General features: G+C 42.5%; 1 pseudogene; it reads left to right on the forward strand.

Annotated features, from left to right (window-relative positions):
* Positions 1 to 11,436, forward strand: part of LOC112074087 (A disintegrin and metalloproteinase with thrombospondin motifs 19-like) — an 80,532-nt pseudogene that overhangs the window by 40,190 nt on the left and 28,906 nt on the right.

Below are 11,436 nucleotides of genomic sequence, written 5' to 3' on the forward strand. Positions count from 1 at the left end.
CTTCCTCAGAGAGGATAGTGGGGAGTGTTTGGGTCTCCTCTGAGGTTGTGGGTGGTTGGGTCTCCTCGAGGTGGTGTGTGTGGCTAGGAGAGATAGTGGGGAGTGGGTTATGGGTTCCCTTCAGAGGGTTGGTGTGGTGGGTTAGGGTCTCCTCAGAGAGATAGTGGGGGTTTCGGGCTCCTGAAGGTGTTGTTGTGAGGAGTCCCGCGTCGGAGGGTTTTGTGTGGTGGGTTAGGGTCTCCTCAGAGAGATAGTGGGGAGTGTATTGGGTCCCTTCAGAGGGTTTGGTGTGGTGGTTTAGGGTCTCCTCTAGAGAGATAGTGGGGGTGTTTGGGTCTCTCTGTGAGGTTGGGTTGGGTGGGTTAGGGTCTCTCAAGAGATAGTGGGGAGTGTTTGGGTCCCTCAGAGGGTTGAGTGTGGTGGGTTAGCGGTCTCCTAGAGAGATAGTGGGGAGTGTGTTGGGTCCCCTCGAGGTGTTGGTGTGGCTGGGGTTAGGGTCTCCTCAGAGAGATAGTGGGGAGTGTTTGGGTCCCCTCTCAGGGTGGTTGGTTAGGGGCTCTCGAGAATGGTGGTGGTCGCTAGGGGTGTGTGGTAGGTCTCCTCAGAGAGATAGTGGGGAGTGGTTTTGGGTCCTCTGAGGGTTTAGGTGTGGTGGGTTAGCGGGTCTCCTCAGACGAGGATAGTGGGGAGTGTTTGGGTCTCACTCGGAGGGTTTGGTGTGGTGGGTTAGGGTCCGGCCTCAGAGGTGATGTTGGGTCTCTTGAGGGTTGGTGGGTGGTTAGGGGTCTCTCAGAGAGATAGTTGGCGGAGTTGTTTGTGGTCTCGACTCTGAGGGTTGGTGTGGTGGGTTAGGGTCTCCTCAAGGTTGAGGGGTTTGGTGTCTAGAGGTTGGTGTGGTGGGGTTAGGCGGTCCTCCTCAGAGAGATAGTGGGGAGTGTTTGGGTCTCCTCAGAGGGTTGGTGGGGTGGGTTACGGTCTCTCAGAGAGAATAGTGGTGGATGTGTTTGGGTCTCCTCTGAGGTTGTTGGTGTGGTGGGTTAGGGTCTCCTCAGAGAGATAGGTGGGGAGTGTTGGTCCCTTCTAGGGTTGGTGTGGTGGGTTAGGGTCTCCTCAGAGAGATAGTGGGGGAGTGGTTTGGGTCTCCTCTGAGGGTTGAGTGTGGTGGGTTGGTAGGGTCTCCTCAGAGAGATAGTGGGGAGTGTTTGGGTCCCCTCTGAGGGTTGGTGTGGTGGGTTAGGGTCTCCTCAGAGAGATAGTGGGGAGTGTTTGGGTCCCTCTGAGGGTTGGTGGTGGTGGGTTAGGGTCTCCTCAGAGAGATAGTGGGGAAGTGTTTGGGTCTCCTCAGAGGGGTGGTGTGGTGGGTTTAGGGTCCCCTCAGAGGGTGAGTGTGGTGGGTTGGGTCTCCTCAGAGAGATAGTGGGGAGTGTTTTGGGTCTCCTCAGAGGAGTGTGGTGTGGTGTGGTTTGGGTCTCCTCAGAGTTGTGGGTGTTAGGGTCTCCTCAGAGAGATAGTGGGGAGTGTTTGGGTCTCCTCAGAGGGTTGGTGTGGTGGTTGGGTCTCTCAGAAGAGATAGTGGGCGAGTGTTTGGGTCCTTCTGAGAGGTGTGTGTGGGTTAGGGTCTCCTCAGGAGATGTGGGGAGTGTTTTGGGTCCCCTCTGAGGGTTGGGTGTGGTGGGTTAGGGTCTCTCAGAGAGATAGTGGGGAGTGTTTTGGGTCTCCTCTGAGAGAGTTGGGGGTGGGTTTGGGTCTCTCAAGAGATAGTGGGGAGTGTTTGGGTCCCTCTGAGGGTTGGTGGGGGGTTAGGGTCCCTCAGAGTGGGGGTGTTAGGGTCTCCTCAGAGAGATAGTGGGGAGTGTTTGGGTCCCTCAGAGGGTTGGTGTGGTGGGTTTTAGGGTCTCTCAGAGAGATAGTGGGGAGTGTTAGGGGTCCTCAGAGTAGCTCCTCAGAGTAGTGGGGAGTGTTTGGGTCTCCTCAGAGAAGATAGTGGGGAGTGTTTGGGTCTCCTCTGAAGGTTGTGGTGTGTTGGGTCTCCTCAGAGAGGATATGTGGGGAGTGTTTGGGGTCTCCTCTGAGGGTTGGTGTGGTGGGTTAGGGTCTCCCAGACGAGATAGTGGGGAGTGTTTGGGTCTCCTCAGAGGGTTGGTGTGGTGGGTTTAGGTCTCCTCAGAGAGATAGTGGGGAGTGTTTGGGTCTCCTCAGAGGGTTTGGTGCGTGGTGGGTTAGGGTGTCCTTTCAGAGAGATAGTGGGGAAGTGTTTTTGCGGTCTCCTCATGAGAGATGGTGGGGAGTGGTTGGGTCGTCCTCAGAGAGATATGTGGGGAGTGTTTGGGTCTCCTCAGAGACGATAGTGGGGAGTGTTTGGGTCTCCTCAGAGATATAGTGGGAGTGTTTGGGTCTCCTCGAGGATAGTGGGGGGGTGTTAGGGGTCTCCTCTGAGAGATAGTGGGGAGTGTTTGGGTTCCTCAGAGAGATAGTGGGAGTGTTTGGGTCTCCTCTGAGGATGGGGAGTGTTAGGGTTTCTCAGAGGGTAGTGGGGAGTGTTGGTCTCTCAGAGAGAATTGGGAGTGGGGCTCCTAGGAGAGATAGTGGGGAGTGTTTGGGTCTCCTCAGAGAGATAGTGGGTAGTGTTTGGGTCTCCTCAGAGAGATAGTGGGGAGTGGTTTGCGTTCCTCTGGAGATAGTGGGGAGTGTTGGTTTGAGTTGGTTGGTGTCGGTGTAGGTCCTCAGAGAGATAGTGGGGGTTGGGTTTCATGGGTGTCTGTGGGGGCCTCAGAGAGATAGTGGGAGTGTTGGGGTCCCTCTGAGAGATAGTTGGGATGGTGGTTAGGGTCTCCTCCAGAGAGATAGTGGGGAGTGTTTGGGTCTCTCGGATGAGAGATAGTGGGAGTGGTTTGGGTCCTCTCAGAGAGATAGTGGGGGAGTGTTTGGGTCTCCTTCATCTGAGAGATAGTGGGGAGTTGTTTGGGTTCCTCAGAGAGATAGTGGGAGTGTTTGGGTCCCTCAGAAGAGAAGTGGGGAGTGGTTTGGGTCCCCTCAAGAGAGGATTAGTGGGGGAGTGTTTTGGGTCTTCTCCTGTAGAGATAGTGGGGAGTGTTTTGGGTCCCTCTGAAGGGTTGGTGTGACAACATGACACACACGCACACACACACACACTCTCTCTCACACACACACACATACTGACTGAGCTTTTTGGCGTGCAAAACACACACACCAAGGGTTTATCCTGAAAAGACTGAGAACACGAGTAACAACATCTGCCAAAGGGAAAAGTTATCAGTGAATAGTTAACAGTGAATAGTTCTCCTGTGGTTCATTTAAAAAATCAAGTCAAAGACTGAAGAGACCAGTTCTTCACGAGACCATTTCTCTTCACCTGAAAGTACAGCCAAGTCAAATCTGAAGCCATAACAATACCTCACGTACTGAACTATAATAAACCCGTTCAATCCCTTTTTCTATGGAGATTAAATAGAAATGGGCTAAGGTACATACCTTATATGGTACCTGTAGTTCACCATAAACACACACAAGCACAGCACACACGCCCTCATCCTCGACCACACAGCTACACAGTCATGTGTGAGAGCTGGGTTTAGGTTCCTGAGGCGTTGCCTTTATAGAGGTCACAACCTTTGCCAGCCCCACCCCCAAGTTCTCCCTTCTGAATTTGAGACATAACTCCCGATTAACCCCTTATAGCTTTGAGGATTTGAGGATCGATGACGGCTCCCATATCCCCTGCTAATCCACGGCACTTGGTCTGCTCTGCCACCGGAGGGGATAAGCAGGCCTTGAGAGTTCTCTACTGAGCCATACCAATCAASTGGTCAAGGGGGGATCAGAGCATCAAAGTTGGCTTTGCCCGGTGGATGTTGACGTTTCTTTGTGTTTTATGTTGCAGGAAGGATTTCTGCGTGCATAAAGATGAACCCTGTGACACTGTAGGTGAGTGGGATACAGCTCTCCCTGTGTGTGTGTCTGTCTGCAAGCATGTGTGTATCAGTTAGTCAAAGCAAAGTGTAACCTTGATGTTAAGGATAAAGTCCCGTTGCTGCTGTTGAAGGTAGTACATTGAGTTTATAGTTAATGTTATAGTTGATAGTTAGTATAGTGTTATAGTTACTTGTTTTATAGTTAGTAGTGTTAAATAATTTATAGTTTATAGTTAGTGTTAATAGTTTTATAGTTAGTGTTAATAGTTTATATGTTTAGGGTTAATATTTTAGTTTATTCAGATTAATGTTGTTAATGAAATGTTTAATAGTTAAGGGATTAATCAGTTTATAGTTGAGTGTAATGAGTAGTTTGATATGTTAGGTTAATAGTTTGAGTTTAGTGTTAATGAGTTTATTAGTTTAAGTTGGTTATAGATTAATATACAGTTGTGTAATAGTTTTATAGTTAGAGGTTAATAGTTAATCATTGCCATGATAGCTTAGTGTTAATATTCATAGTTAGGATTTAATAGTAAATCATTTAATAGTTAGTTTAATAGTTTTATAGTTAGGGTTAAATAGTTAATCATTTATAGTTAGTGTTAATAGTTCATAGTTAGGGGGTTAATAGTTAATCATTTTATAGTTAGTGTTAATAGTTATATAGGTAATAGTATCTTTAGTTATGTAAATTATAGTTATGTTAATAGTTATAGTAGGTTTAATTAGTTTATAGTAGTGTTAATAGGTTTACGTTAGGCGTTAATATTTAATTCATTTATAGTTAGTGTTAATAGTTTCATAATAGTTAGGCGTTAATAGTTAATCATTTATAGTTAGTTGTTAATAGTCATCGTTAGTGTTAATAGTTTATAGTTAGGGTTAATAGTTATAGTTAGTGCTTAATAGTTTAATAGTTAGGGTTAATAAGTTAATCATTTTATGTAGTGGTTAATAGTTTATAGTTAGTGTTTAATAGTTTATTAGTTAGTGTTTAATAGTTTATTTAGTTAGGGTTAATGTTAATCATTTATAGTTAGTGTTAATAGTTTATAGTTAGTGTTAATAGTTTATAGTTAGGTTAATAGTTTATAGTTAGTGTTAATAGTTTATAGTTAAGTGTTAATAGTTATCATTTATGATTTAGTGTTATATTTATAGTTAGTGTTAAATAGTTATAGTTAGTGTTAATAGTTTAATAGTTTAGTGTTAATAGTTAATCATTTATTAGTTAGTGTTAATAGTTTTCATAGTTAGTGTTAATAGTTCATAGTTAGGTTAATAGTTAATAATTTATAGTTAGTGTTAATAGTTCATAGTTAGTGTTAATGTTTTATAGTTAGTAGTTAATCAGTTTATAGTTAGTGTTAATAGTTTATAGTTAGTGTTAATAGTTCATAGTTAGTGTTAATAGTTTATAGTTAGTGTTAATGTTATATTTATAGTTAGTGTTAATGTTCATAGTTAGTGTTAATAGTTAATCATTATCTAGTTAGTTTAATAGTTTATAGTTAGTGTTAATAGTTAATCATTAATAAGTTATGTTAATAGTAAGTTTATAGTTAGTGTTAATAGTTTTATAGTTAGTAGTGTTATAGATACATTTATAGTTTAGTAAGTGTTAATAGTTAAATTGTTTATAGTTAGTGTTAATAGTTAATCATTTATATTTATGTTAATTAGTTTTTTATAATTGTGTTTAATAGTTTATAGTTAGTGTTAATATCTGATAGTTAGTAGTGTTACTAGTTTATGTAGTTAAGTTGTTATAGTTTATAGTTTAGTTTAATAGTTTATAGTTTAATAGTTAGTTGTTTAATAGTTAAGTTATAGTTATTGTTAATGTTATAGTTTAATAGTTAGTAGTGTTAATAGTTGATTGTTTATAGTTAGTGTTAATATGTTTATAGTTTTTACTAGTTATGTTAATAGTTTGTTTATGTTATTGGTTCATAGTTATGATAGTTTTATAGTTAGTAGTTTAATAGTTGATGTTTATAGTTATGTTTAATATGTAGTAGGTAAGTAGTTTATATAGTTTATTAGTTATGTGTTAATAGTTAAGTTTATAGGTAGTGTTTATAGTTTTATAGTTATGTTAATTGTTTATAGTTAGGGTTAATAGTTAATATTTATAGTTAGTGTTATAGTTTATAGTTAGTGTTTAATAGTTAAGTTTTATAGTTAGGGTTAATATTATAGTTTATAGTTAGTGTTATAGTTAGGTTTTTATAGTAGGTTTATGTAGTGTTAATAGTTAATAGTTTTAGTAGTTGTTAATAGTTAGGTTATAGTTAGGTTTATAGTTTAGGGTTAATAGTTTAAGTTTATAGTTAGTGTTAATAGTTTTATAGTTAGGGTTAATAGTTAATAGTTTATAGTGTAGTGTTAATAGTTTAAGTTTTAGTTAGGGTAATAGTTAATAGTTTATAGTTAGTGTTAATAGTTTATAGTTAGGGTTAATAGTTATAGTAGTTTAAATAGTTTATAGTTAGTTTAAGTTAGTGTTATAGTTTAGTGTTAGATTAGTTTTTATAGTTATAGTGGTTAATAGTTAAATAGTTAGAGTGTAATGTCATAATTTATAGTTAGTGTTAATAGTTTATAGGTAGTGTTTAGCTAGTTGATAGTTAGTAGTGTTTACTAGTTACTAGTTAGTAGTGTTACTAGTTACTAGTTTATACTTAGTAGTGTTAATGGTTAAGTGTTATTGTTAGTGTGTAATAGTTTATAGTTAGTGTTAATAGTTGATCATTTATAGTTAGTAGTGTAATAGTTTATAGTTTATAGTAGTGTTAATAAGTTAAGTGTTTTAATAGTTGATAGTTAGTAGTGTTCTAGTACTAGTTTATAGTTAGTAGTGTTATAGTTAATTGTTTATAGTCTCCCCCGACTGCTCCATTAAATATTCCTGAACCACGTTACATTCATTCCCCTGAGCTGCTCCTTTAAGATATTCCTGAACCATTACATAACAAATATTACTCAATTTGACCACCACATTCCTGGAATGCGTCCAAATGGCACACTATTCCTTATATAGTGCACTGCTTATGACCAGAGATCTAAAGGGAAAGGGGGATACKTAGTCAGTTGTACAACTGAATGCCTTCAACTGAAATGTGTCTTCCGCATTTAACCCAACCCCTCTGAATCAGAGAGGTGRGGGGTGGCTGCCTTAATCGATATCCACGTCTTCAGCGCCCAGGGAACAGTGCCTTGCTCAGGGGCAGAACGACAGACTTTTACCATGTCAGCTCTGGGATTTTAGGCTATGTACCCTGATCAGAAGTAGTGCACTACATAGGCAATAGTGTGCCATTTGAGACGCAATATAGGAATGTGTTGGTCAAATTGAGTTATATGTGTTATGTAATGGTTCAGGAATATCTTAAAGGAGCAGCTATTCATCCCTACTGTCTCCCTCAAGACAGAGCTGATAAGAACTCTTGAAGCCACTCATGTGAATGCTAACCATGTGACTCCATTCTATTGGCTTGGTCATTGTGTATCTGTTCCAGGATGAAGTTTCCCCTAGGTACAGATCTAGGATCAGCTTCCCCTTCCCCAATCTTAACTTTAACCATTAGTGGGGAAAATGCTAAACTGACACCTGATCAGTGTCTAGGGGCATCTTAACCGTACACCAGAGGGGACTTCCATGCCTGTGAGCTTTGACTTGATTGGCTTCCCATGATGACTCATGAGCCAATCAGATTAGTCCTTACTGGAGTTCACAGACCACAAGTCATTTGTGATGCATGGCTGAGAAGTAACACAATCCAGTAACAAGGGTTTTTCATTTGAATGAAGTTTCTTCCATCAGTTGCCTGCATCTATTTATATATCCAGTTTATACTTCATTGGGGTTACGCATTTTAGTTGAGTGATTTAGTCTTAGTGGTTTGCTTTGGTAACCCTCCAGAACTATGGCATGCTGCAGATGCCCTCTGTGCAGGATGAGCATTTAGGATGATGGTTTTAGTCAGTGTCAGAGAAAGAGAAACACTACTTTTGACTATAAAGGCCTTGGTGTTTAGGACACAGTCAAAGAGAGACTAAGATTGTGACATTTGGATACATCATGTCCTGTTACATCATGTCCTGTTACATCATGGCCTGTTACATCATGACCTGTTACATCATGTCCTGTAACATCATGTCCTGATACATCATGGCCTGTTACATCATGTCCTGATACATCATGTCCTGATACATCATGTCCTGATACATCATGGCCTGTTACATCATGTCCTGTTACATCATGTCCTGATACATCATGTCCTGATACATCATGTCCTGATACATCATGTCTTGATACATCATGTCTTGATACATCATGGCCTGTTACATCATGTCCTGTTACATCATGTCCTGATACATCATGTCCTGTTACATCATGGCCTGTTACATCATGGCCTGTTACATCATGTCCTGTTACATCATGTCCTGTAACATCATGGCCTGTTCGTCTAGCCTTGTGAACCTGTGTGATCTGTGTCCCCCCCCTCCCCCGAGGTTGTGTTTTGTTCACATATAGACACTCTCACACACTCCTCTCTCTCTCCCACACAGCACACACAGACACACAGCACACACAGACACATGCACACACAGCACACACAGACACACAGACCAACACACAGCACACACACCCACACAGCAAACAGATAGACACATGCCACACAGAACCACCTGCAACACACAGACAACATGCACACACAGACACACACGACACAAACAACACAGACACAACGACACATGCACACACAGCACACACCAGCACATATAGGAAACATGCACACAACAGACACACAGCACAACACAGACACATGTTCACACACAGCACAATGCCACACACACACACACAGTCACCACAGCACAACATCATCACACACACACAGACAACGCACATCACACGCAACACACAGCAACAAGAACACACAACACACACACACCAGCGCATAGGCAATGGCCCATATTGTTGTTGTTCACCCTGGTTTTTATAGGAAGACATAACGAGCCGCACCGCGGGCACTTCCACTCCCTGGCCAAGCTCAGTGCATGCCTTTCCTTACAGGTAGTCACAAGAAGGGGTGTGTTCRGAATGGCACCCTATTCCCTATTTAGTGCCCTACTTATGACCAGGACCAATAAGGCAGAGGGTGAACAGACCACCAAGCAACACGCCATGCACCTCCACTAAGAATAAAGGAAGGGCAGAGGGAAACATGATGTAATCCTGGCTGTGTTAAAAGGAGATGTGGTTTGTTTGATGTGGATGTACTGACAGTTGTGGCTGCTTTGTGTGATGTAATGTTGTCTCTACCTTCTTGCCCTTTGTGCTGTTGTCTGTGCCCAATAATGTTTGTACCATGTTTTATGCTGCTACCATGTTGTGTTGCTACCATGTTGTTGCCATGTTGTGTTGCTACCATGTTGTGTTGCTACCATGTTGTTGCCATGTTGTGTTCCTACCATGCTGTGTTGTCATGTGTTGCTGCCTTGCTATGTTGTTGTCTTATAGGTCTCTCTTTATGTGGTGTTGTGTTGTCTCTCTTGTTGTGATGTGTGTTTTGTCCTATATTTATATTGTATTTATTTTTAATCTCAGGCCCCCGTCCCCGCAGGAGGCCTTTTGCCTTTTGGTAGGCCGTCATTGTAAATTTTCATGACCTCTCGGAGGTGTCAAAGTACACTGTATTTGACCTTACCCCTTTGGCCCCACTCTCCCAGCCTCCTCCCACTCTCCCAGCCTCCTCCCACTCTCCCAGCCTCCTCCCACTCTCCCAGCCTCCTTGCTGGCTTCAGGGCTAGTTTCCAGCCTCCAAGTGTGGAATTTGCGTGACATACACACACACAGCATGTAACAAAAGTCATCACTGTAGAGAGGGACAGGTAGATGGAGAGAAAGAAACGTTTAAGGGGGAAAGCTAGCCGTTGACCTAGATTCTCACAACCGCTGATTCCTCTGGTTCGTGTCGGCCATTCCTCCTTACACTGCCAATCCTCAGGTATCCTATCAAGGCTGGTGTGGTTATGGGTACCTTATGCTGTGTGCAACATGGCTGCAGAGCTAAAGTTCAATGTTTGACAAATTCGGCGTAACACCCCCTGTGTCTGTTCGGATTATGACCATGTTGTTTGACCTGAAGGTTTTCGCTACAGGCGAGTTTCCCTCTCGCCTCACTCTAAAAMCATACACTAAAATTAGATGTTTCCCTTTTTCTTCACCAGGCACGCTGTGCAACAATTTGATAGCTTTTGAGTGCATCCGCAGTGGGTAGGATATTATTGGGTACATATTTGTCAGTTTAAGCCTTAGATTAAGGATGGAGTAAAAATGTTACAACAACATGGAGAATTTTTCTTTGTGGGGGGGGGGTGGGGGTAGATGCACAGACGTTAAAGTGACTGCTTTAAGTAGAGCACCTGAAAATCCCATCACCATACATTTCATCGAAGTATACAATCACATTCTAGTTACTATGCGATGTTCATCTGATGTTCACTTACTCGTAGATCACAGATTACATGGCAATTTAGCATTCCTTTGCTCCTGTGTTTGTCCCGTACCCTATTTCATAAAACGCTAGCCCTAGTATGACAGGACAGAATGAGGGGAGGACTCCAAACCAGATCCTAAAGCACCCTGGTTTAATGTAGGTTTGCCGGTCGTACCGCCGCATAGTCAGTACAGGTGTACCACACATGTGGGCTTAGAGGCATGGGTTTGTCGTTAGACCGATTCCCAGATTGATGTTTAACTATAAAAATATCAAGCGAAATGGATTTGGGTACTCCAGGAGGATTAAAAATCCATATTTTTTTCCCCCTGGATTTGGAGTTGCAGGTTCATTGAACATATACTTCATAAAAACAAGTTCTTATGTTACGTTTCTTTACTATCTGACGGAGGGAGAACACAAAAAAATATTCTGCTGCTTCCATTTTACTTTCCGTGAAAAGCAGACAATCTGGAGGTCGTTGTGGGCTAGGTGGAAGCTCCGCTACGTTGTTGTAAAACTTGTTTTAGCCCGCCCTGTCCATTTCTCCCCCTCATTTACGTTTAGGTTTGACTAATGATGGAGGATTTGCCGGCTGGAGCATGGAGATAATGTGTCAAAACGTCTAGCATAAAGACTCATTGCCCCCCTCACACACCTGAAAGGAACAACGCCAGACCAAACACATCTTACCTCCATCCACGGCCTGTTATTGACATGGTTTGCCTACCGACGGAGGCCCTTACATAAATGGGCGACGGCAGAGAGCGTTATCATCGGGATCACAATGACTTGTCGTCTCACATTTCTCAAAGGAGTGGAGGGGTGTCATTAGGGGCCTTTTCAAGCCAACTCAACACCCAGAAGGGCCAGATGCCCAGCTAAGTGCAGGGGAACAGAGTGGCTGGCTGTTACTTCACAGGACCCGGGCTSCCAGAGACTCCTAGCATTCACTAATGGCCAGATTAGGGGCTAATCTCTACCGTCTAGCCCTG

Source organism: Salvelinus sp. IW2-2015, unplaced genomic scaffold (assembly GCF_002910315.2).
Source record: "Salvelinus sp. IW2-2015 unplaced genomic scaffold, ASM291031v2 Un_scaffold2490, whole genome shotgun sequence".
Lineage (NCBI taxonomy): Eukaryota > Metazoa > Chordata > Actinopteri > Salmoniformes > Salmonidae > Salvelinus > Salvelinus sp. IW2-2015.